Below are 25,445 nucleotides of genomic sequence, written 5' to 3'. Positions count from 1 at the left end.
TAGTCACTAATTTCATTATCAGAAGTATTATGCTTTTTAGTCATCGTGTGTTTCAGAGTTTACCATGCTTTTAGTCATTATCGTGATTATCATAAAGTATCATACTCATTTTCATTATAACAATTATTGTGTTCATTAAATTGTAGTTAAATCTTTGTGGTTGTGGCTTTGATTTTAATATCAGTGTTTTTTCGTATTGATATTAGCACAAAGAACGTGTCTGGGGTTGTTTTCCTTGTGACTTTCAGATGCACTTTATGTTACAGACTATATGTTATCAATATTGTGCCATGTAATGTTCCTTTGTACCCAATATATTTGACATCCAGAACGAGTTATAACGTCATCTTATCACAATCCGGACACCAGATGTTATCACCGGCGATTATCATTAGATTTTGATATTGCGGTTCTACTGTATGTAGTAATACTCTGTTCCGGGTGTTCGAGTTAACGAGGTGATATTGTATGTAGTAATACTCTGTACTTATATGGATTGTTCCGGGTGTTTCGAATTAACGAGGTGATATTGTATGTAGAAATACTCTGTACTTATATGGATTGTCCCGAGTTCTTCGAGTTAACGAGGTGATATTGCATGTAGAAATACTCTGTACTTATATGGATTGTCCCGGGAATTTCGAGTTAACGAGGTGATATTGTATGTAGAAGCAACACATATATGGGATGTGTTCTTAAATTGGACTAGTACAGATCGTCGACCCGGAGCACGGATGGTCGTTCGTTCGACCCCAGCCACCACGATACTAAAAAGTCGGTACTTGTTGTTACCCAGCCTGCTGTCTCCATGTTGGCAGTAAGGATATGAACGTCACAAACACACGCACGCACGTCGCTATGCGTGAGACAATCGTAACGCGACATTCCATATCACTTGATCTGTACGCACACGTGACCTATGGCGGAGTAAAGCCACACCTGGCCCCGATTTCTTGAAACAAGCTTAAGTTTTTACTCAAATTTCAAACTGAGTTTGACAATTTGAAACGGCAAAATTTTTAACTCAACTGCATTTTTAAAATAAAAAGGCCAAAAAAAAACTTAAGTAATCTATCCACCAAACTGAAATTGTCTGCTATGTTTGAGTTTGATATCAGTTTCAGTTCATGCTGGGAAATGCATTTCCCTGCGTTTTCTCAAATTTGAGTAAAAAGTGTAACTTAAGTAAAAACTCAGACTTAGGTTTGTTTCGAGAAATTGAGGCCTGGGCTACCTTTTACAAAGCATTAAGGTGATCGTAAGTCACTAAGGTAACCTTAGTGCAATGTTAAAGAAAGGAAGTAAGGAGAACCTTAGTAAAGGTTCCTTCGTGAAAGGTGAGGTGAGGTGAGGTGAGGTGAAATTGGGTTTAACGTCGTGCTTGAGAATATATCGCTCATATGACGACGTGCATGCGTGTGTATGTGTATGTGCGGCTGCTTGTACTAGCCCAGACTTAAGCTGGTTTTATAGTGCTAGCTCACTGAGATACCATGCCCTTCGTGAAAGGAGCCCCTGAAGAACAACTAAGTGGATTAATGATGCGGCCCCCGATCCACAAAGCGTTCGTATCGTTACCCTGTCGTAGTGAGTGAGTGAGTTTAGTTTTAAGCCGCACTCAGCAATATTCCAGCTATATGGCGGCGGTCTGTAAACCTGTCGTAACTCTATAGTTAATCATATGCTTACGAATGTCGTAGCGCTACGAACGCTGTGTGGCTCGGGGCCTTGAGGTGATAGAAGTCCCAGGTCTGAAGGGTAAACGTTGATATATCAAGATGATTTTAGAATGTCTTTATGTCAGTTTAGACCCGTGAAGGTCCGGGTTAGAATGAATCTTCAGTAACCCATGCTTGTCGTAAGAGGCGACTAACGGGATCGGGTGGTCAGGCTCGCTGACTTGGTTGACACATGTCATCGCTTCCTAATTGCGCAGATCGATGTTCATGCTGTTGGTCACTGGATTGTCTGATCCAGACTCGATTATTTACAGACCGCCGCCATAAAGCTGGAATATTGCTGAGTGCGGCGTAAAACTAAACTCACTCACTCACATTTAAGTAATGACAGGTCTATATTATCACATTCTGTGTCATTGTAACGTCATATTTTCTGTTGGAGAGTTTATTGTGTGTTGACATAAGTGGTCGTACTTATCTTTGACCTTGTGAGTGTGAGCTAGCGTGTGTGTGCGTGTGTATATGAGTGAGTGATATGACCATATCCACTCACGTGCATTGACACTATTTACGCATTCTTTCACCGTCCTATGTACTCAGGATGTATTCATTGTGTATGCCAGATGTACAGACGTGGTTGTGCAAGCGTGCTCACAATCACGCACTCCCTGACAAAATTCATTCTCTCTATAACATAAATATCCAATATTGAAACAGTAATAACTACAAAACGGCCAGCCTGTTTGTATCAGTAAGAGGCGGGCCGCCTCTAGTACAACCCCGGCGATGGGGTAGCCAGAATGGTAAATTTTGTTCGCACCTCAAACCGATTAACCGGGTTCGAATCCCTAAACTGACTAAATGTTTAAAGCCCTTTTACGGCTAAAACATTAGCTTTCACTAAAGACTGATCCTGACAAACCAAGATGAAACTGGTTTTCAGCAGCCGACGCTTATCGTGAGAGGCGAGTGTTTGTTTTATGCTGTATACACAAGGATGATGATAAGGCTGTGTGATACCTCATCCTGGGTGGTACACAGTCTCCATGTCCGGAACAAGGGTTACATTATCCGGAACACGGAAATACCTGATGGACTTTGATGCCGCCTGCTCGTGTAGATGAGATCCCCTACAGATTGACGGCTCGCCACGCGGAAACCCACCTGTGGGAAATGTTCGCCAGGTGGCGCTGTGTTCTAGCGTCTTTAAATATTACCCCTAAATCTACTGGTATTGGCGGTTACAACAACCGCCGAGAGGGGGTCGGGCAGAAGCCATATTGTTGATACGTAGGCAACGTGGGGTCAAGTACCACCCTGAGAGCAGATATAAAAACTGGAAAGTGTGGATAGTCAATAACACCCATTATTTTAACATATTTGAAATTTAGAAAAGCATGATAACCGGTATCTTATTTTAAAAGTTAAAAGTTAAATTTAATCAGAAAATTCTTTTAAGCATACCATTCAATTATTACAATGTTCTACAACCTCATCTTACCTCCCCTTAACCTCCAATCTCCTCTCTCTATATAGCAAGATAAATGATAAGAAAATTATTATAGTTATACATAAATGTGTTTACATGAATATATTATGTATAAAAAGAATCAGATATGATCTTGGGGTTTCTTTCTCAATCTCCTGTTCAGGTTTATTACGGACCTGTTTCTCCGATTTAATCAATACTGCCCAAACTGTACAAAGGTACGACAAAATCTGCAATTTCAATCTCTCTTATTTTAGCACATATGTTAATTACCATGACTATGATATGAGTACCATGATATGGAACATTAATTGTAGCCCTTTGATATATGGCCCTCCCACTGGACAGAGGTACCCAGCTTCTAATTCTCTTTTTGAGTGAGTATGTTTTTAAGCTGCTTTTAGCAATTTCCAAGCAATGCTACGGTGGGAAATAACAGAAATCTTCATTTAATGGTTTATGCCATAATGAGGAATCGCGGTACCCTCGTAAGTGGAAATGGTATCGTGTTGATTGTAGCACCATTCACATCTTTTCAAGGCGGATAACACCAGGAATGTGTTACTGATTTCGGGAATCGAAACCCCGATTTCTCCAAAGAAATATGTTTCGATGAACATTAAAACGTCTTGCAGTTTCGTTTGCACATTCCGGTTTCCGGTCTAGCCAGTGACGCCAATATTAATCAAGCTGTGGCATTACGTAAGCGTTATTTATGGTGAAACAAACAAGTTTTATGGGCAGCTGAAAGATACACAATCATTGTGAGTGTCTGCATTCCAGAACCACGTGTCTGAGTGTCTCGCTTCCAACTAACACGCAAATATCCCGTGCGCCGTTTAACATGCGCGTGCAAACTGTGAATCACAACCTGAAGAAATATATCCAAGAATTACTGCTGTAGAAAGATGTATTATTTAAATTCCATAGGCGGATCTAGAGGGGGTTGCGCACCCACCCACCCCCACCCCCTCTTTGTGCTGAAAGTTTGTTAAATGACCATTGAAACTCGGGTGAAAATGAAGTTTGCACCCCTCCTTTTCTCAATAGCGCTATGGGTACAAGGTAGCAGGGATTGAGATACTTAACAAACATGAACAGGGGCGCTTTCTGATCTACTAAGAAAACTCAAATTATGCAAATAGCTTCTGTTTGGAATTCAACTTGCAATGACGGCCGCTACGACAGAGTCGATCATTCGCCAACCCAGTGCTGATCGTCTGCAGGGGAGCATGCACGTTCATTGAAACAGGCGCATACGCATATAGATACACAGACGCACACTCACAATCACACTGGGATTTTTTCAAAACATATCAATCATGCTGACACATAAAAGGTTCATCAGAAAATCTGTTCGCAACATGTTTTAATCAGTGTAACATATAGCTGACTGGCTGGCTTACCAGCGGAATTTAGTCCCGGGATGTGTCAATCACAGTTACCCGGGGTGTTTCTCATTTCAAGTGCACGACCCCACCCTCCCACCCCAATCCCTACCCCCAACCACCCCCACACAGGCCACCAACTCTGAAAATGGAAAAAGCCAGTTAGAAAATATTTGTATGGAAACAGTTTGAAACCATTTATTGCGCAGTTCTGATTTCCCGTGCAAACATATATGTCTAAGGTAATCTGGAACCTTGTATCAGCCACACGACCAAGGTCAGTGTGATGGGGATTATTAACCCCAATAATAATAGGCAATATTACCCCCAATAATACTTTACTCCCATCTCCTTAATAATAAATTCCAAACCTGGCAGTTTTTATGACTTTCTTATTCAAAGTATGTGGTCCACTCATTTGCTAGCCTTTACCTAACAAGAACACTCACTGTATAATGTTTTGAATTAGTTCCGCCTGGTTGATAAATCTTCATTATAACATCCCAGAACGAGAGCCTTCAAGAACAAAGACTCTTGCATGTGATAACCCTCGCTTCTCTGAGCGCTGAGGGAAAACTTCCCTCCATTAAAGCTGAATGGTTGATTATAACTGCCCGAGGAACAATGTTCACCCAGCATAATTCAATTTGCTCCTGTGGCGTCTGATCATACACGATAGGTGGTTTCCCCGCGGGTCACGGTTGGGTGAACCTGCGTTCATCGTGTTCTATGGCTGGGTCACGTGGTAGTTCTAATGATCCGACTCCATCCGCCCGTGCCATATTGTGCTGCTCCTGGCGCTGAAGCACAAACTCACAATTTGTTTTTAATATGTTTGGTAACAAATGAAAATCATGTCAGCGTTACTAATATATCCGGTTCTATGTCGTTTATATAATGTTTAAGTCGATCTGTTTCCCTATTCCGCTTGGCTGACGGTAATGAATATACAATGTATGCGAAAATACAAGAAACCTCTGCAAAAAAAGCAGAGTCGATTGTAAGATTCCGACTACCAAACAATAAAAAGAAGGTGAAACCCAGAAAAGTCTCTATGTTCATAAAATATCAAGTGTTGTTATAAACTTCAAATATCTTTGACTGTACACTCACTTGCATGTACTTCTGTATACAATACGCGGGAAACTGGAACACATATTCTTAGGTGAAATGTTACGTAATTACTTGTACAGTACAATTACGTAATGAATCGGTCCAGCAAATGTACGACCAAATTTATGTCTCAATGACTAATCTTAATCCTAAACACAATCAAGGAAAGAGTTCTTTACATTCACAAAAAAGTATTTGAGGCCAAGAGAAATAATGCCACGTGGGTAAGATTCCGAATATGTTATGAGCATGTGTTAATGAATCACTATCAAACAGATATAACTGTACCTAATGTGTCGTTATAACGTTTTGACCAAAATTACCTTCATTTGACTTTGTCAATCCAACCAGAATTTCCGATTCATATGCAATAAGATACCGACTGCCAGAAGGGGAGCAGAAATGGTGCCCATGGGATGCCTACTTCTAGCATAAATGTCACATTTTACATAGATGCTGTCAACGAGGAAGTTAATCATTACAAGGATTGTTTTCTCAGTAGACTTCATATGACTTCATATACTTCATAACCCCCTCCTTTCAAAATTCCTGGATCCGCCCATGCTCTGAATACCAATGTGTAACTGTATCTATCTGGCCATCCCATTGTGTTACAAACGACCCATGGACCAAGCCTAAAGTTTGTCCTATGGGATGGTGAAACAGTAAATGGTTTGACAGAACCGACTTTTGCCCTTTGTCTGAGATATCAAAAAAAGCATCGTTTGAGTTTTGGAAACCCACGTGACATTGTTTTCCTTGGCCTCAAAAACTTTTTGTGAATATAAAGAACTCTTTCCTTGATTGTGTTTAGGATTAAGATTAGTCATTGAGACATAAATTTGGTCGTACATTTGCTGGACCGATCAATTACGTAATTGTACTGTACAAGTAATTACGTAACATTCCACCTAAGAATATGTGTTCCAGTTTCCCGCGTATTGTATACAGAAGTACATGCAAGTGAGTGTACAGTGTCAGATATTTGTCAGATATACTGAGACTAAGGTAGCATGTTCATATGAGAGGAATTTTTAAGGAAAGAATGTGACTGAACTCCCTGTGTACATTATCCACGCCTAGCACGTGCATGTTCCCCTTGGGACCGCACGTGCTGGAGTAGCGAAATGCGTTGTTTTTGCAACACCACCAATATAGCCAGGTTATCGCAATCCCCATGTCTGATAGGAATAGGAGGGGCTGTTTCGTACAACGTCTGGCTATCAACATCGCTACAAAATATCCAATGAACACTTACAAAACAACTCCTACCGAAGAGCTCATCTTAAAGGAATGTCCATTTTATGAATTTACAAAAACTATTCACGTATCACAGCAACTTCAAAATTTGTACACACGGGCAGGTCCCTGATAAATCAATATTGCTAAATGTAGAGTGCCACTCTCAGCTGTACCGTGCTTACACACTGTTCACATTTCTATCAAACACACGATTAAATTTAAATTAAATATTCTGTACATAGTGATATTTTTACCACAATCATGTTCATATTCTAGGAGAAGGCTATGAAAGTCGTGAAACTTCGTTCCCAATCGCTTTCCTCATGAATAAAGTATGTTAAAATCAAACCCTCTGTCCTAACTGACAATTGTGACAGCTGTCCAAACAACAAAATTGATGAACAGGTGAAGAAACAATATTTAAATTTAGACAGGGATTTAACTTTTGAAGTATCTACACCTCCATTTGTTGGACGTGTCGTTGGCCGACAACGTTGCGTTAACATGCGACGTTCCACAATCCCCCCTGTCCTGATTATGCCATACAGTCGTCGTAAGCCAAGAATGCACAGTCGGATATCGAAATATGCATTCTCCAGGCTAACAACGGGATCATCTTGTCAACATATGTTCGATCATAAGTCTATTTATCATATAAAAACATAATTTGGTTTTAGAAAGGTCAACCCTTTCTTAATCTACATGATAAACATAAGGCACGTTTGTACTTATATCCTGCCTGTGATTCGTGATATGTTTATCGTTTTTTATTAATGCGATAGCTGAAATCAAGTCGAGGGTAGGTCTGAGCACCCCTTGCCTGTCGTATGTGTACTTTTTTGCTATTTTGTCGCTGTTTCTAGTCGCGCTCGGCAATATATAAGGTATATGATGGACCAGACATTCCAGTGATAGACATCATGGCATCAATCCACGTCATCAGGATACATTGCCTCGTGTCAACCTATTCAGTGAGCCTGATCACTCGATTCCGTTAGTGGCCTATTACAACAAGCATATGGTGCTTAAGACCAACTTTAACCCGGGTCTTTACGAATGAGAGGAACCGTGTGGTCAAACACATTACTCGAACGGTCATCATACTATCAGCCACTAGTTTGTCTGGTCCAGACCTAATTAAGTACATGCATTCGCTATCGAGACAGAAAATGGTCGTCAACAAACAACACAAGAACAAATCACGGTTGTTGCATATGTAATAACAGATACTTGAACGCCTAAACAGTTACATTAATACATTATATTTTTTATTTCTGTGAATGTTTTTACATACGAAGACCATAACTAGATCTACAATTTCTGATATGCATGCAACATTTAGTAAACATTGATATTTTCACACAAATACATTAATCCGACATTCTCGGTAATCCGACATATTTATCTGCAACCACAAGTGTCGGATTAACGAGAGCTGACTGTATCTATTAAGTGTCAAAAGAAACGAAGGGGAAATTAATATTTCAAGGGATTTGAATGTCCGGACATAAATCGAGTGATAAAATTAATATTACTTTGTAAGTTCAGAAGCGTGGAATCGAATAGGAGTGGCCGCAACTATACCCTGACACAGCGTCTACCTTGTAAGGGAAGGAGGGAGGGGATATCTTTCTCAACTGACAAAACATGTTGGGCGATTGGCCAGCAAACGGGTAATGTGCTCGCGTGGAACCGACTTCAGGCGTGCGCCGCCGTGATATTGTACATAATCTGTTATGAAAAGTGAAAGATCAGTCCATTCTGTTATATTGTTGCTGTAAATATTTGGAAAGTTCAGGACTGGTCGATTTTTCATATTTCTATATTTAATCTGTCATAAAGAATGAATTATCAGCTCATTCTTTCATAGTGTTGTTGTAAATCTTTCGCTGACAGTGTTGGAAGATCCTTTCCAGTCATATTTCTCTACTTAATCTGTCATACAAAGGGAAGGACCAGTCCATTCTTTCATATGACAGTAGTAAATCGGTAATGTAAAGTTTACTACCAACCAAATTTTTAATATTTCCATAATATTATTATAGTATAAATATATAATTGATTATTCTGCCATGGGAAAGAAAGGACCACCTGATTACAGCAGTAAATCCGCTATGTGAGGCCGAGGATCATCAGACTCTTTCATGTCATTATCGCTATCATAGCAGGACAGATGGACTTTCGTAATATGAAAGATTCGTTTGGTCAGGGATTTTACAGTACCATAGTTGTATGTTAAACTCATGTTTGACTGAATAATCTTTACCTCCATGTTATAATAATAAGAAGAATATTTATAACGTACCTTTCCAGGCTTGATATCCTGCTCAAAGCGCACAAGTTGAGTAAATAGCTGACTGACTGAGTTTTGGTTTTACGCCGCTTTTAGCAATATTCCAGCAACATCACGGCGGGGGACACCAGAAATGGGCTTCACACATTGTACCCATGTGGGGATTCGAACCCGGGTCTTCGGCGTGACGAGCCAACTCTTTAACCACTAGGCTACCCCACCGCCCCGAGTAAATTGCTGAGAACTAATAGTAGGCTTGTTAAAAGAAGTGAGTTTTCGGGAGGGATTTGAATGTCTAGTAGTCGGACCGGGATCGGATGAATTGAGGAAGGTCATTCCATTGTTTTGCAGCACCATGACAGATCATACGCTGTCAGTACATAACAGTTTGGTTGTTGTTTAACGCCGCACTCAGCAATATGGCGGCGGTCTGTAAATAATCGAGTCTGGACCAGACAATCCAGTGATATCATGACCATCGATCTACGTAATTGGAATACGAAGACATGTGTCAACCATGTCAGCGAGCCTGACCACCCGATCCCAAAATCGCCTCTTACAAGTATGGGTTGCTGAAGATCAATTCTATCCCAGATCTGCATGACAGATTAACTGAAGAATATTAATATGTGTTTAGTTACATGTAAAGGTCATAAGTATTTCGGCAGACTCTCAACTGACTGGGGCTGCAGCGTTGAAGGCACTGACGCCAGTATCCGGCTACTTCCTCTGACGGAACTACGCTCTCCTGTCCCCATCGCCTCTCATCCTACTTCGTGAACCGACGTTATTTGATTCCCTCTCCGGCTTCCTTTAGTCTCGGGGTCTTCTAACAGACCGACCCTCAGCCGTAATAACAAATCCCATTTGTAGAGACTCGCTCTGCAATTAGGAAGTCGGTTTCATTCACACAGCCCAAACATCATTAGGGTAAACCCAGTAACTGACACGTACAATTACTCCGAGCCTATTTTCACCACTTTCTTATAGGCGAGAGAGAATTTGTTCCTCGTTCGGAGGTGTATTTTTTAATGACGTAAGAGTTCTGTTTGTACCGAAGATCGGTGCGGGATGGGGGTTGCTACATGCAGTTCGCAACACAGATAATTGGGGTTTGAATAAATAGGCTTTCTTGTAAGTATTAACTTAAAAGAAGTGATGTAGCGATTGAACTAATTCCCAACGCATCGCATTCTCACATCAGGAGGGAACATGCTTGGTTCTTTGTTTACTTTAGACGCCGAGATTAACTTGCAGAGTTAGGTCAGTGGAGGTTGACCAACACTTATGATCGTGGATTCAAACCTCGATTCGTCCCGGTTATCGTGTTTGTTTATTTGTTTATTAATGCCTCATTCATTATTATTCTAGCGATATGACGACGGTGTTTACATAGTCGAGTCTGGACTAGCCACCCAGCGATTGACGTCATGAACATCGATTTACACAATGGGGATACGATGACATATGTCTACCCGATCATTTTGCTCGCCTCTTATGGCGCTTGCTGACGACTAATTTTTACCATGCTCTTCATGGACCAATTGTGTCTATAGGTTTGTACGCACTATACCGTGACACGCTGTGAGATAACTATCATACGATTAAGATAACACATGATGAGATAACTGTCCTGCGTTTGAGCTGACACACCATGAGATTAACTGTCCGACGTTTTAGATAACACACCACGAGAAAACTGCCCTACGTTTGAGATAACACACCACGGGATAACTTCCCACGTTTGAGGAGACACGCCGTGAGATAACTGTAACACGTTTGAGCTGACACACCAAGAGATAACTGCCCTACGTTTAGATAACACACCACGAGATAACTGCCCTACGTTTGAGATAACACACCAAGAGATAACTGCCCTACGTTTGAGATAACACACCACGGGATAACTTCCCACGTTTGAGGAGACACGCCGTGAGATAACTGTGATACGTTTGAGCTGACACACCAAGAGATAACTGTGACATGTTTGAGCTGACAGACCATGTGATAACTGTGACATGTTTGAGCTGACAGACCATGTGATAACTGTGTCATGTTTGAGCTGACAGACCATGTGATAACTGTGACCTGTTTGAGCTGACAGACCATGTGATAACTGTGACCTGTTTGAGCTGACACGCCGTGAGATAACTGTGATACGTTTGAGATACCACACCATGAGATAAGTGTCCACGTTTGAGCTGACACACCATGAGATGAGTGCCCACATTTGAGATACAACACCATGAGATAAGTGCCCACGTTTGAGATACAACACCATGAGATAAGTGCCCACTGTTGAGGTGACACACCGTGAGATAAGTGCCCACGTTTGAGCTGACACGCAGTGAGATTATTATTATTATTATTAATATAGGATATTTATATAGCGCACATATCCATGCATCCATTGGCGCTGGTATATTTTTCCCTCGATCATTGGATGTCAATCTCAACGTCACATCGTATTATCAATCTCAACTCCCTGGAGAGTATACAACTCTTGTAGCCACTAGGTGCACCGAGTTATTGTGGCTTTCTCATCCTAACGAGGTACCAATTCACAGCTGGGTGGACTGGGACACATAGTCACAGTACTTTGTCCATGTTCACTGCACGTTGCTGTACCCGCAACTAGGTGTTTGTACGTATTCATGTGGCCACCATCTGGTCATATACCAACGTATTCGTGGGTTCTTTTAAGTGCACAGGGTTGTGTACTGTACACTAGGGGTTGTGACAACACTGAAAGAGTCTGCACACAAAGTTGACTCCAAGGTTTTTACACCCGGTCACAGGTGGGCTCGATCCCGACACTTTCAACCTCGCTGGATCACTAGCCTGGCGCTTTAGCCAGCTCGCCCACCGCGCCCCCGAGATAACTGTGATACGTTTGCGATACCACACCATGAGATAAGTGTCCACGTTTGAGCTGACACCCCATGAGATAAGTGCCCACGTTAGAGATACCACACCATGAGATAAGTGTCCACGTTTGAGGTGACACCCCATGAGATAAGTGCCCACGTTTGAGATACCACACCATGAGATAAGTGTCCATGTTTGAGGTGACACACCATGAGATAAGTGCCCACGTTTGAGCTGACACGCAGTGAGATAACTGTCCCACGGTTAAGATAACCTTTATTACCACTCAAGCGGGGTTAAACCAAGCTAGCTCTATCACGGCCATAATAAATCGACGTCGAGTAAACATATCATTAGTTATTAGTATATCGAAATAGTTTCAATGGTGTCGATAGTAGTAATAGATTTTATTTTCTCATTCGTGTTTATCCACCTTGTTCGACCGACATCCATTTATAGCTTGTTCACAAGTTGTTGCTATTTATCAGCAATGGGATGACTTTTGTCCCAGAAATAAAGCTATCTTATATATTCAAATATATTTAAAACATAAAAACTCCAACCAGAGCCCAAAACAATGTTTAATTTCACCTAGACACGTTGCAATTTCGGCTTGGTCCATTTCATTCGATAGACCTGAGCTGGCTTCAGTTCTTTTTCGCCGAACGCGCCTCACTTTGATGTGTAGAGTTGCGTCCCTTAGGCATTACAGGAATCTATAATCGTGGTTCCCAGCCCCATATTGTTAGGTGTTTACTCCCAAGTTGAAACGAAAAAGTCACCCGGAAATCAAGCTGAAAAATCACTAGAAGTGAAACCAACAAACAGGAAAGAAATGATCTGTAATTAACATCATCAGAAAACAGCTTCAGCTTTACATAATCCACAAATTCTATTCCAGATAGACTTTGCTTCCATGTGTGATAAAATAGGGACTTGCGGTAATTTAAAGTCTCATAGTTATCTTGCAATAATTATTGGGGAAAAAAACTCCTTGGAAAATATATTTGTTCCAAAAAGTAATATTTCAGTTGAGCAACGTACGGTTTGCCAACTCCAGTGAGAGTTGAATGTAATATACTCCTCACACAAAAAAATAAGCAACAAGTATTTTCAGTGTAATATATTGATCAAACTCGATAGAGATTTTTGCGACATGTTACTGAAAGGTAAATATTCAAAGAATACATAACCTTTAGTGTACTGTCAAATTGATTTATCTGATAGCATTGACAACATCACCCGAACACAACCACCCTCAGAAACAACATGCAAAATGTGTGGCATGAATGTGCTCCACTCTTCACACATGCACCCTGGTAGGTGTAAACCTACCTGTAATCATTCCTCTGGCACAACAAGCGGGTCCTAACTTCATTTTTATGGATGATAATGCCCGTCCATGGATGATAATGCCCGTCCATGGATGATAATGCCCGAGAAAGAGTTGTTAATAATGTTGTTTAGATCAACAACATCACACATAAGGACTGGCCTGCAAGGTCACTTGATCTTAATCCCATTGAGCATGCTTGGGACATTATTGGAAGTCGTGTTTACGGTCTCCATGTTCACCCCCAGACTCTGGATGACCTTGAGCAGGCGTTACAGAGAGAATGGCAGAACATTCCACAACAGCAACTTTAAAGGCTCATTAGGTCAATGCAAAGGCGTGTAGAAGCTTGCATTTGTGCTCATGGTGGTCATTCGCGTTACTGAACACTGCTTCACTGTCCAAAACTGACTTGAACCTTAATGTTAACATTTCGCTCCATCAATGCAGTACATTTTGCACGACTGTTTCACGGGTACATGATTTTGATAATTTGTAAGTTATTATTGCTCAATACCATTTTATTTCATTTTGTAAATCGTGTGTACATATGTTTCACCTTGCTATTGCATCATTCCATGATTTGCAATTTCAATAAATGAAAATGTAATGAGACTACGAATTTGTGTTGCTTAACTTTTTGTGAGGAGTATATAGTTCGAGTTCCTGCTATTTACTGGATAGACCCGCTTTGGCTCTCTACTTCTCATTAACTACGTCATATTCAACTAATTTCAGCCGAAACCCACAAATCTCCCCAGCCTCCAGTTCCTCCTTGTCCACGCAACAAAGTACAAAACCCTGTCACCACATTCGCTCGACCTTCAACAGAATGACACCCCAGGTGCAAGCAGTTCTATCATTCATTACAAGTCACGTGCTATCCGTGCTGCACGAGCATGAACGACCTGATGACGTAACGACCAGCGGAAGCGAGATTACGCAGATAGATAGTGACAAGCCCTGTCCCCCATTTGCCAGCATCCTTCCATCAGGGAACATGAAAGTACCCCGGTTAATGCAAGATCAAAACCAAACACGAGTTTTCATGCTTAAAGATTTCAGTGGTGCGCGAAATGAGGGACATGTACTCTCTAGCCGATGTCTGATAGCGGATATAATGGCTGCCATTCAATAAATATAGCAGCACGACCGGAACTCTTGTATTTATACCTGACAAACGAGCGAGCGGCAGCCTCACAAACACTTTTAATGTTGTCAGGAGTTGTTACTGAAGACGGTTTTGATAAAGAAATATCTCGGCCACATTCTTACGCAGACAAAAGGTTTCGCAGTTATTTTCAGGTGTTACATAATACGGTAGACTTTCCTGCTTCGGCGCCATTACCGAATTGTTTACCTATTGCAGTAACTCTTTAAGACAATGTGCTTGATTTTGATGTTTTGTGAGAAAAAAAGCCACGATGCTGTCTGTGTGGTATCTGAGGCATCAAACATCAACGCGGGATTAAGACTACGGCACATAACGTCGACAGATCTCTGGAAACTACATCAACAGAATGCTTCTTTTGGGTGATAAAAACCGAGTGAACCCACAAGAGCAATAAACAGTGGCTCCTTTGTTACATAGTTTACAAAAATAATGCTTCAGGGTGTCTAAACTGGGACTGTTTGGATTATAAGGTGTCCACTATAGCGTTTTCCAGGGGATGATGTACACACTGTCGATGTCTGGAATAGAAGATGTTCATTATAGCGTTCATATGCTGGTGTATCTAACATGACAGTGTTTTGAATATAAGGTGTCCACTATGGCGTTGTTTAATGTCCAGAGGCCATGATTTTCCACCATGACGGTCTGGAATGTAAGGGGTCCACTAAAGAGCTTTGTTAAAAGGCTATAGTTATTAGTATCTACCAGTTCGGTTTCTGGAAGGCAAGATGTCCGCTCTGGCATTGTCCATAGGCTTTTGGCATCCCACTATCTGAAATGTAAGGTGTCCAGTATGGCATTGACCGAGCGTCGAGGTGTCGGGTATTTTTTCAGAAAGTGAACCAAGTGGTTCAAGCGTTCGCTCGTCACGCCGAAGACTCGGGTTCGTTTCCCCACATGGGTACAATATGTGAAGCCCATTTCTGGCGTCCAGCTTACTGGAATATTAAAACTAAAACTCACTCACTCATTGAGTTTATGACATCATAAGGGGAATTTGAAGTATTCCTTGAATAGTGTCTAACATGGTGTAAGCCAATTTGTTCATTCGCGATGTACTTTAAGTGTGTGTTTCTCATTCCAGCCACCAGATGGCGACCTGCCCCTGGACTCACGTGACCGCCTTGCTGTGCAGTCTGTTGTGTTTTGCCTGTGTGTCCGTGCTCGCAGTGAGAAAGGAGAACCGGTGTATGAGGCACTACATGGTGGAGACGATCCAACACCCCTACAAGCACTGCCGGAATAAGGTGATAGTTGGGGCTACAGCGATACACCGATATATCACGGTTATTTGTGTCTCGATATCAGTGGGGGCGGTATGGTAGCCTAGTGGTTATAGCGTTCGCTCGTCACGCCGAAGGCCCGGGTTCGATTCCCCACATGGATACAATGTGTGAAGCCCATTTCTGGTGTCCCCCTCCGTGCTGTGTCTGGAATATTGCTAAAAGCGGCGTAAAACCAAACCCACTCACTCGATATCAGTGATGAATCGGTAATGTATACTGTTTGGATTAAGTTAAAGAATAGTCACAAATTCAGCCGTGAGTGAGTTGAATAGTGTGTATGCCACTTTTACAAACGCTGGGTGCCATCAGACACTGGCTTCACGAAATACCCGTGTGGGGAATCGAACACAGACCTTCTGATAGGTATGATCCACCAGTTATCTGAGTGAGTGAGTGAGTGAGTTTAGTTTTACGCCGCACTCAGCAATATTCAAGCTATATGGTGGTGGTCTGTAAATAATCGAGTCTGGACCAGACAATCCAGTGATCAACAGCATGAGCATCGATCTGTGCAATTGGGAACCGATGACATGTGTCAACCAAGTCAGCGAGCCTGACCACCCGATCCCGATAGTCGCCTCTTACGACAAGCATAGTCGCCTTTTGTGGTAAGAGTGGGTTGCTGAAGACCATTTCTACCCCGGATCTTCACGGGCACCAGTTATCTGAAGCGCGGCATATCGCTGTGAAGAGTTGCGTTCCGTGATCCTGTGATTCGAGTCCACGTGCGCCCAGAGTATGGTTTGCCAGTACCACATCACCCCACATTAATATTATAATACGTGGTATAACTGGCATACTGTTGGAATATTCACTCACTCACTCACTAGGGCGGGAAGGTACAGATAGACACGTGATGCAGGAAGTGTTGGTAGAGGGTTGAATTTACTGTTATTCATGGCAATCCTCCCCACCCCATCTGGCCTGTCCTCTCTGGGGACACGTGGTTTGTGTAGCAGAGTGTGTTCCTCCCGACAATATCCTGTGTGGAATTCTACAATGGAGCAGACTGAGGAACGTGATCGCCAGTCCCAGTGGATTGAACACCGCACACGCCCGTCTGGCCCTGGCATACCTCGGCCTGGTCGGGGGATTTCAGGGTTAAATATTCTGTAGAAAGGGATTCAGCCTGGTCGGGGCATTTCAGAGTTAAAAATGGTCAGTAGATGGGATGGGACTCAACCCAAGAAGTACTAGAATCTGTACTTTACTAAGAAAGTGTAATCCCAAATATAACATATGTTACATTTCATCACTTTCTAAAATGGCATTGTGTATTTCACAGTTAAATATTCAGTAGAAAGGGATTCGGCCTGGTCAGGAAGATTCCAGGGTTAAATATTCAGTAGAAAGGGATTCGGCCTGGTTGGGGGATGTCAGGGTTAAATATTCAGTAGAAAGGGATTCGGCCTGGTTGGGGGATGTCAGGGTTAAATATTCAGTAGAAAGGGATTCGGCCTGGTCGTAGGATTTGAGGGTTAAATATTCAGTAGAAAGGGATTCGGCCTGGTTGGGGGATGTCAGGGTTAAATAATCAGTAGAAAGGGATTCAGCCTGGTCGTAGGATTTGAGGGTTAAATATTCAGTAGAAAGGGATTCGGCCTGATCAGGAAGATTCCAGGGTTAAATATTCAGTAGAAAGGGATTCGGCCTGGTTGGGGGATGTCAGGGTTAAATATTCAGTAGAAAGGGATTCGGCCTGGTTGGGGGATTTCAGGGTTAAATAATCAGTAGAAAGGGTTTCGGCCTGGTTGGGGGATTTCAGGGTTAAATATTCAGTAGAAAGGGATTCGGCCTGGTTGGGGGATTTCAGGGTTAAATAATCAGTAGAAAGGGATTCGGCCTGGTTGGGGGATGTCAGGGTTAAATATTCAGTAAAAAGGGATTCGGCCTGGTTGGGGGATGTCAGGGTTAAATAGTCAGTAGATATTCACTTGGTCGGCACTTCATCAGCCATCTACCCGAGAGGTCTAGTTTCCAATGTTACTAGCCTTGGCTGGAAATTCGTGGTTTGATCGGAACTTAACCAGTGACTATTAAGAATCATGTCCCCTCTACGTCCCTCCTATTGGCCAATCAGATTTACGCACACTTTCCTTAAAGGAGAAGACAATTGCAGTAATTTGCTGGGTGAAAGATAAAGTCATCAGGAACATGTACCCCAATTTGTACTTCAAAAATACGGTTTATTATGTTTTTTCGCGAAAACAGTTTCTGTTATCTGAGCTTCGGCCATTATGGATATTCCGCTGCAACTCACGTGACCTTTCCGCTCGTGACGTCATATGTGACAAGCGTCCGCCATATTGCCAAAGAACAAGCGCTACAGTAATACAAATCGTGTTGTCTCTGTCGTTTTGTAAATGGTACAATGGTGTATTCCGTTGCTTGGGGATGCTCGGAATCATCGAACAATGGAAAGAGCCACCATTTCTTCCGTTTTCCAAGTAAAGAGACAGATTTAGGCAGGAGAAATGCTCCGATCATTCCGAGGGAAATAATTCTTAGGGACTGGTCATATATTTATTAGGGGTGGGTTTGCTGGTTGGAACTGTATCACATTTTGCTGACAAATAGTATTCTTGTTAAGTGATATGTCTATTTTTAAAATTTATTTTGACCTCAAGCGGTGCCTCCGTTTCGCTTGATTCTTCTTCTTCATATTCAGTGGACGATTGTCTTGCAAGAGGTAAAATCGGATCGTATTGATACGGTCTAACATCTATGTCAGAAATGACATCAGGAACATCTTTTACTGCTTCCGAATCCATGGACACTGTTAAGTTGTGAGGTAAAATCAAAGAGGAAGCTATCAGCAACACGCACATATGACGTCATGTCACGTGATACCCCATCTGCTCATTAACCGTCGGGTGTTTCCGTAATAGGTCGGAAATACGAGTACGTTTTTTGTGTTTTTATTGCTAATTTACAAACTTTTTGCTCAGTTTTTAATCACGGAAGGTGACTTTTAGAATATTCTTTACAATATATCAAAAGTTTTGTTTTCGTTCGTATTCCCCTTTAAGACGATCTCCTCTATATTTAAGATAAAGACTGTAAGTAAACGGGTCTTATGTCGCGTTCGTGCGTAAAGTCACTGGAGCGTGTTGACTGGAAACATGAAAAGATTCGGAAAGTACTTGGCGACGCCATGTTGACGATACACATGCGTTGCCAATGTGGCAATCGATAGAATTCTGCAAGGCGTCGTCTTGGTGCTTAAGAACCGGACGTCGGTTTCATAACGCGAATTTGATTGGAATATACATGGACTCGGCTGGCTATCCATAACACCATCCTAGTTCGACGTAGGTAAATACTTGTCTTCAATAGTCATGTCCTCTACCATGCTTGATATCTCATCTCATCGGTTCTTTAGTGAGTGAGTTACGTTTTACGCCGCACTCAGCAATATTCAAGTTATACAGCGGCGGTCTGTAAATAATCGAGTCTGGACCAGACAATCCAGTGACCAACAGCATGAGCATCGATTTGCGCAATTGGGAACCGATGGCATATGTCAACCAAGTCAGCGGGCCTGACCACCCGATGCCGTTAGTCGCCTCTTACGACAAGCATGGGTTACTGGAGATCGATTCTAACCCGGATCTTCACGGGTTTCGTCGGTTCTTTAGTGAAACGCGGTTAAACTGTTAGACATTCGTTGTGCAATTCCGACTATATCATGACCATCTGTTTAATCAACATCAGTTTGTGATGATGTCGAAAAGGTGTTCCTGACCCACCATCCGTCGCAAACCCATGCAAAGGCAGGCCATCTTTAATCCCATACTTGACATACATTTTCGTGGTCTAGCAGATTATCCGCCATACTGCCCATACATGCTTTCGATCATTGGTTTCAACATGGTTCACCAGACGGAGATCTGCCCGGAGAGCAGAAGGTCGGTGTTCGATGCCCGGTTGGTATTTGTCGTTAACCTGTCTGTGAAGGAGATTAAATAAAGACCGGTCGGCTTTGAGTCAGTAAATTAGGGTGATAATGTTAAACTGCTGAACAGTGTGTATAATACTGGCCTAGGCCCGGAATAGTACAAGCACGCGTCCCCACACACGTCGTTGTATGATAGGCCCGTGAACATCCGGGTTAGAATTGATCTTCAACAGCCCATGCTTGTCGTACAAAGCGACTAACGGGATCGGGTGGTCAAGCGTGATGACTTGGTTGACACATGCCATCGTATCCCAATTGCGTAGATCGATGTTCATGCTGTTGATCACTGGATTGTCTGGTCTACTCGATTTTTTTTCAGACTGCGGCCATATAGTCGGAATATTGTTGAATGCGGCGTTAAAGAACAAACCATCCAACCAACGTTGTATGATAGCTGTAATCACCTCACCTCACCTCACCTCACCTCACCTCACCTCACCCAGAGACCATGAGGGCTCTGCCTCACGTCAACCACCCTCCAATATTTCTAGAAAATAGAATAAACTCTTATTTCAATCACTAGCTTATTTAGCAATAACATAATCGTTAAAACAATATGAAATTATTCCTGACAATGGTTTTGAAACATCCTTCAGTTTCCCATTTCAATTTCAGGAAATCCTGCTGACGAAGTGTGAAGGCTATTGCAACAAGTCTCGCACACTGCCGAGAATCTCGTTCTCTCCCGTCCTCTTCCGTCCGTTCAAACATCACTGCTCGTGCTGCAGGGACAGACTATCCATCATGAAAGCGGTGGCTCTGCAGTGTGAGGGGGGAGAGGTGGTGTACGCCACATACAGGTACATCCTCCGTTGTGGGTGCCAGTATTGTCACCACAGATGACGCAGCCACCGGAAGATGGTATGACGATGCGCACACGCAGCACCATTCACTTCCGCCAACAAGATGGCGATCGAGCTTGGCTCATTGGTGATTTCACTGACGACGAAAATGGGCATTCATTGTCGACCTGTACACCGTGTAACATAAGAGGGATGAAGAACCATTTGGACAACTAAGTAAGCTCGGACTTTTTATAGGAAGCAGAATGGAGGTGGCTTGCGTCTAAACTGTTTCACAGTGAATATATATGTACATCAGCGTACTTACCTGTAAATTATAAATATGCACTTGTTGTTATCTTACTAATATGCTTCTAACATGGGTACAATGTACACCCACGAATGTTTACTGCTCCTGGAACAAGACTGGGGACACTTATTTAAAATGTTTGTTATTTCTAGGAGCTGTACTTATTTGCATTATGATACGTTGATATTAACATCACAAACCGTCACATATCATTTTGATAGTGGACGCCACGGAGACGTTCAGCTCAGCCGGGATGTTCTGTTCATTACGTTAAAATGAAACTGTCTCTTGCAATTATATTACTTGTATGTCATGAAATATGAAACATGAAATATGTCTACTTTCGATTTAATCAACCATTTATTTATCGATGTCTCTGGGTACAGTGTAGTTCGGATTAACAGGGTTCGCTGTTATTCCCATGATGGGCACGATACAGAGCACGCCACCCGTATTGTCAGGGGTAGACAACTCATGTAAGCTTATAAAGAGATAACGGTGTCAGAAAGAAGCTTATTTTTGTTGTTATGAAGTAATATATACCCGTATTTCGTTGTCTGGCAACTTGAACTTTCTACTTGTATTGGTCTATTTAAATTTTCAAGTGATATAATTTTGTACTTTACATAATATCATTTAAATTGAAATATTAATTAATATTTTTCTGTAATATTTAATATTCTTAATATTTATTTCTGTAGCTAATATTAGAAGAGAGGGGTTGTTTTAGCTATATACAACATTCACACGTGGAACCTATATTTGACAAATAGAATCTGATATTAATGTCTACATGCACGAAGTAAGTGTCCATAAATTGTGTCTAAACAACCCTGACTTGTACAAACAAGTTGATCTTTGAATATGATCATGACATCTACACTGTATTTACTTTACTACATCGCTAGTACCTGTGTTACATTTGACCTTTGACCCCATCAAGATGTTGTTCCTTCAAGATTGCGTGCATATGTTTATAGTAAGTTGTTGTGCGTCATTAATTTATATGAAATGGAAGCAGGCCAAGCTAAGTTTTATCTTTAAATAATTAATGGGATCAAGGTGGAATCTTGTTTTTGTTTGGTGCAACTTGGGTGATGCACCTGGTGAAAGTTAGACCAGATTTCTTAAATCGAGCATAATCAAATGAGGATATGGGCAACGAATGAAATTCACAGTTGAAAACATAGACGGGAAAGTGAAAAAATGTACTCTATGCCAAATTATACGAAAACACTTTAACAGAACGTTCCTAGTGAGTCTACAAAGGAACCGACTGCTTCACTGTTCCGATTTCATGTGTACCTAAAGTTAGATTTCTTGATATGTGTAACCCCAGTGGAAAATCCAGGTCAGTTATAGTGTTGGGAATTGGTTAAAATCTCATAATTGATGATTGGTTCATTACAACCGATCAATCATCGAAAATAATTGGTTTGCGTCATTTATCAAATGTTCCTGTTATCTTTGTTAATGCACACACAAAAATGTGAAAAAACATGTAGTAATTTGCAATTGGGTCTTTTGCAAATTGCACAAAATCCATTGGCAAATTTCGCATATTTAAAGGATGAAAAGTTTGTTAGGAACACAGATTTCCTGGATTCTTTAAGATAAATTCAATCATGACTTGGAACGAGCTTGTAGTGCTTATGAATTGTAAATTTAATGACACAGACAAAACCAACCTTGTGTAAAATATTGTTGATGCAAACAAGTGTTCCAAAATTGGTTGTGTTCGATTATGAGAAAACACAATCGATTGCTTGGTCGTTTAGGCACTGCGACCAATCCTCGATTATTTCAATTAATCGGACCACCACTAGTCAGTTACAGTGTAACCTGTGAAACATCAACCACTGGTATATGTCTGTCTTGTGCCAGCTCAAGTAGTTACAGGCTGCCTATGTGTAGCTGGAATATACTTATTAACTCACGCTCTGTGTGTCATTGTGACCCGACCGCATTGATCATGTTATAATCACTGCATTGTCTGGTCAGATTCAATTACTGACAGGCCATCGTGATATTGGCTTGAATATTATCTAACGCAACGTTATAAATAAAGAAACAAACCCAACTCGTGTACCCTTATTTGTTGCTGTAAGAATATATATATGTGAGCATGAAGCCCATTTCTGGTGTCTCACGTCGTTATATTGCTGGAATATTGCTAAAAGAGGCGTAAAACTAAACTCAGTCACTCAGTATATGTGAGCAAGTCGTCAAATCGTTCTAGTGAGTGAGTGGGTTTAGTTTTACGCCGCTTTTTTAGCAATATTCCAGTATTATCACGGCGGGGGACACCATAAATGGGCTTCACACATTGAACCCATGTGGGGAATCGAACCCTGGTTTTCGGCGTGAAGAGCGAACGCTTTAACCACTAGGCTACCCCACCGGCCCTCAAATCGTTCTAAGGTTTATGGTGTTATACTGTTAGGTACACCATACTCAGTATCTGTGTTTTCAATAAACCCCAGGAATATGGAATGGTTATAACACCCTTTGTAACAGCGGGTAGACGAGACTGATTAGGTCGAGACGGTAGGTTGGTCTTGTGGTGCCAGAGTTAAATCGTCACACCGAAAACCGGGGTTCGATTCCAAAAATTGGTGCTATGCATGTTCGGAAGCCAATTCTTATTGTCCTTCGACGTGATGTAGCTAGAGTATGTCGGCGTAACATCACATCCACTCACTCACCCACTCTCCCAAACAGGACTATGTGCAACAGACACGGGAAAAAGTAAAAAACAGGACGACTGACGACGTCCATGTCGCAACCGCGAAGCCGTTGTGGCATCGCGCAGTTGTATATGTAAAGTCCTATTACGAGCGCTTCCTTCAGTATTAACTCGCTGTATTGAAAGTACGGATTGGCGCTATGCATCCGAATTTATTGACCACAGGTCGGACTGTTCATGTGTACATAAGTAGATGTTATTAATCATTATATTGATCAGAAGCCGTATTCTGCGATTAAAGGACTTCTGATTGACTGGATTTCACTTTTTTTCCTACTACATTAGTGTCATCGTGATCGAAGTTCATCACATCAACCACTGGTTTCTCGGGTGGATTGTTTACGACTGTCGTAAAATAGCCCACATGTTGCAAGCTGCGACATTAAATGTTTACTTTCTCGGAAAAGAATAGAAATATTTCCGGTTTCTCTAATCGACATTAAATGAAGGAGCTTCAGGACAGAACGTGTGATGTCACGTACTTACCACTAGAATACATCCTGGACACTGGCAGAGCTGTTTAATCATGTTAAAAGAAAGATGCCCAAATTTCACATACAGGAAGAAGTGTTGATTCTAAAGGTACAGAAACACCCCTGCATGTACATAATCGATTCGTCGCTCTTCAAGGACGCACAAAAAGCATTTAGTGCTGAGAGTGAGTGAGTGAGTTAGTTAGTTTTACGCTGCTTTCAGCAATATTCAAGCAATATCACGGCGGGGGACACTAGAAATGGGCTTCATGCATTGTACCCACGTGGGGAAGCGAATTTGGGTCTTCAGCGTGTCGAGTCAACGCTTTAACCACTAGGCTACCTCACCGCCCCTTTTAGTGCCAGGACGGCAAGGCAAGTATAAGGACAAAGCCGGTTATTTACCAAGGTGTAAATACAAACATGTATAATGTGCACTCTGCACCTGTTACATACTGACACCTGAATTCAACATGAAAACGGTTTTAAAAATCCTTCTGGTCTATGGTACCACTCACTGGAAGATTTATCCGTTACACTCTTGTAACAGCTGTGTGCTGCAAGGTACGTGAAGTACATGCAGATTACGTCACGAGTCTGACCTGCAGTAGTGGCACCACAAGCACCTGTTCCACCAATATACAGGGGCGGTGTAGTATCCAAGTGGGTAAAACGTTCGATCGTCACGCCCCACATGGGTACACTGTTTGAAGCCCATTTCTGGTGTCCCCCGTCGTGATATTGCTGGAATACTGGTAAAAGTTGGGTAATGGTGCATGGTGGGCGAGCTGGCTAAGGCGCCAGGCTAGTGATCCAGCGACCTCGAGGTGTCGGGATCGAACCCACCTGTGACCGGGTGTAAAAACCGTGGAGTCAACTTTGTGTGCAGACTCTTTCAGTGTTGTCACAACCCCTAGTGTACAGTACACAACCCTGTGCACTTAAAAGAACCCACCAATCCATTAGTATATGACCAGATGGTGGCCACATGAATACGTGCAAACACCTAGTTGCGGGTACGTTTTCTGTTCTTATGCTTCTTTCGAATTTTCAAAAACTCTTTTTTACGTGATTAATTTCAGTATTATTATCTTTTGATTTGGGACTAGACAGGAGACCAGTTTAAAATCAAGTGGCACCAATTACATCATAATCAAAGGGCGGTAACTCTGGCCTGTTTAGCTCGGCAAACAAAGGCCTCATATTGGCATAACATTTCAGCACTTATTTTGAGGGTTATACTTACATTGTAAGAAAAGTGAGTGTATATTTTCAAACATTGGTATTAACTAATTAAAACAGTTCACTTTG

General features: G+C 41.9%; 2 long non-coding RNA genes across 2 annotated transcripts in view; both read left to right on the top strand.

Moving 5' to 3' along the window:
• The first annotated feature begins 6,621 nt into the window (after nucleotides 1-6,621).
• LOC124279960 overlaps nucleotides 6,622-25,445 on the top strand; it is a 27,162-nt gene continuing 8,338 nt past the window's right edge. Inside the window, exons 1-3 of the long non-coding RNA XR_006899541.1 lie at nucleotides 6,622-6,632; nucleotides 17,856-17,871; nucleotides 21,896-21,901. This is a non-coding gene — a long non-coding RNA (uncharacterized LOC124279960). The remainder of the gene's footprint in view (nucleotides 6,633-17,855; nucleotides 17,872-21,895; nucleotides 21,902-25,445) is intronic.
• On the top strand, nucleotides 21,908-22,995 carry LOC124279961. The gene is made up of 2 exons (XR_006899542.1): nucleotides 21,908-22,289; nucleotides 22,742-22,995. It is a non-coding gene; the product is annotated as an uncharacterized LOC124279961 (long non-coding RNA).

Source organism: Haliotis rubra, unplaced genomic scaffold (genome assembly GCF_003918875.1).
Source record: "Haliotis rubra isolate DU_JTF1 unplaced genomic scaffold, ASM391887v1 Scf259, whole genome shotgun sequence".
Classification (NCBI taxonomy): domain Eukaryota; kingdom Metazoa; phylum Mollusca; class Gastropoda; order Lepetellida; family Haliotidae; genus Haliotis; species Haliotis rubra.
Note: the sequence above shows the minus strand (reverse complement) of the source record. Positions and strands in the feature narration are given on the sequence as shown.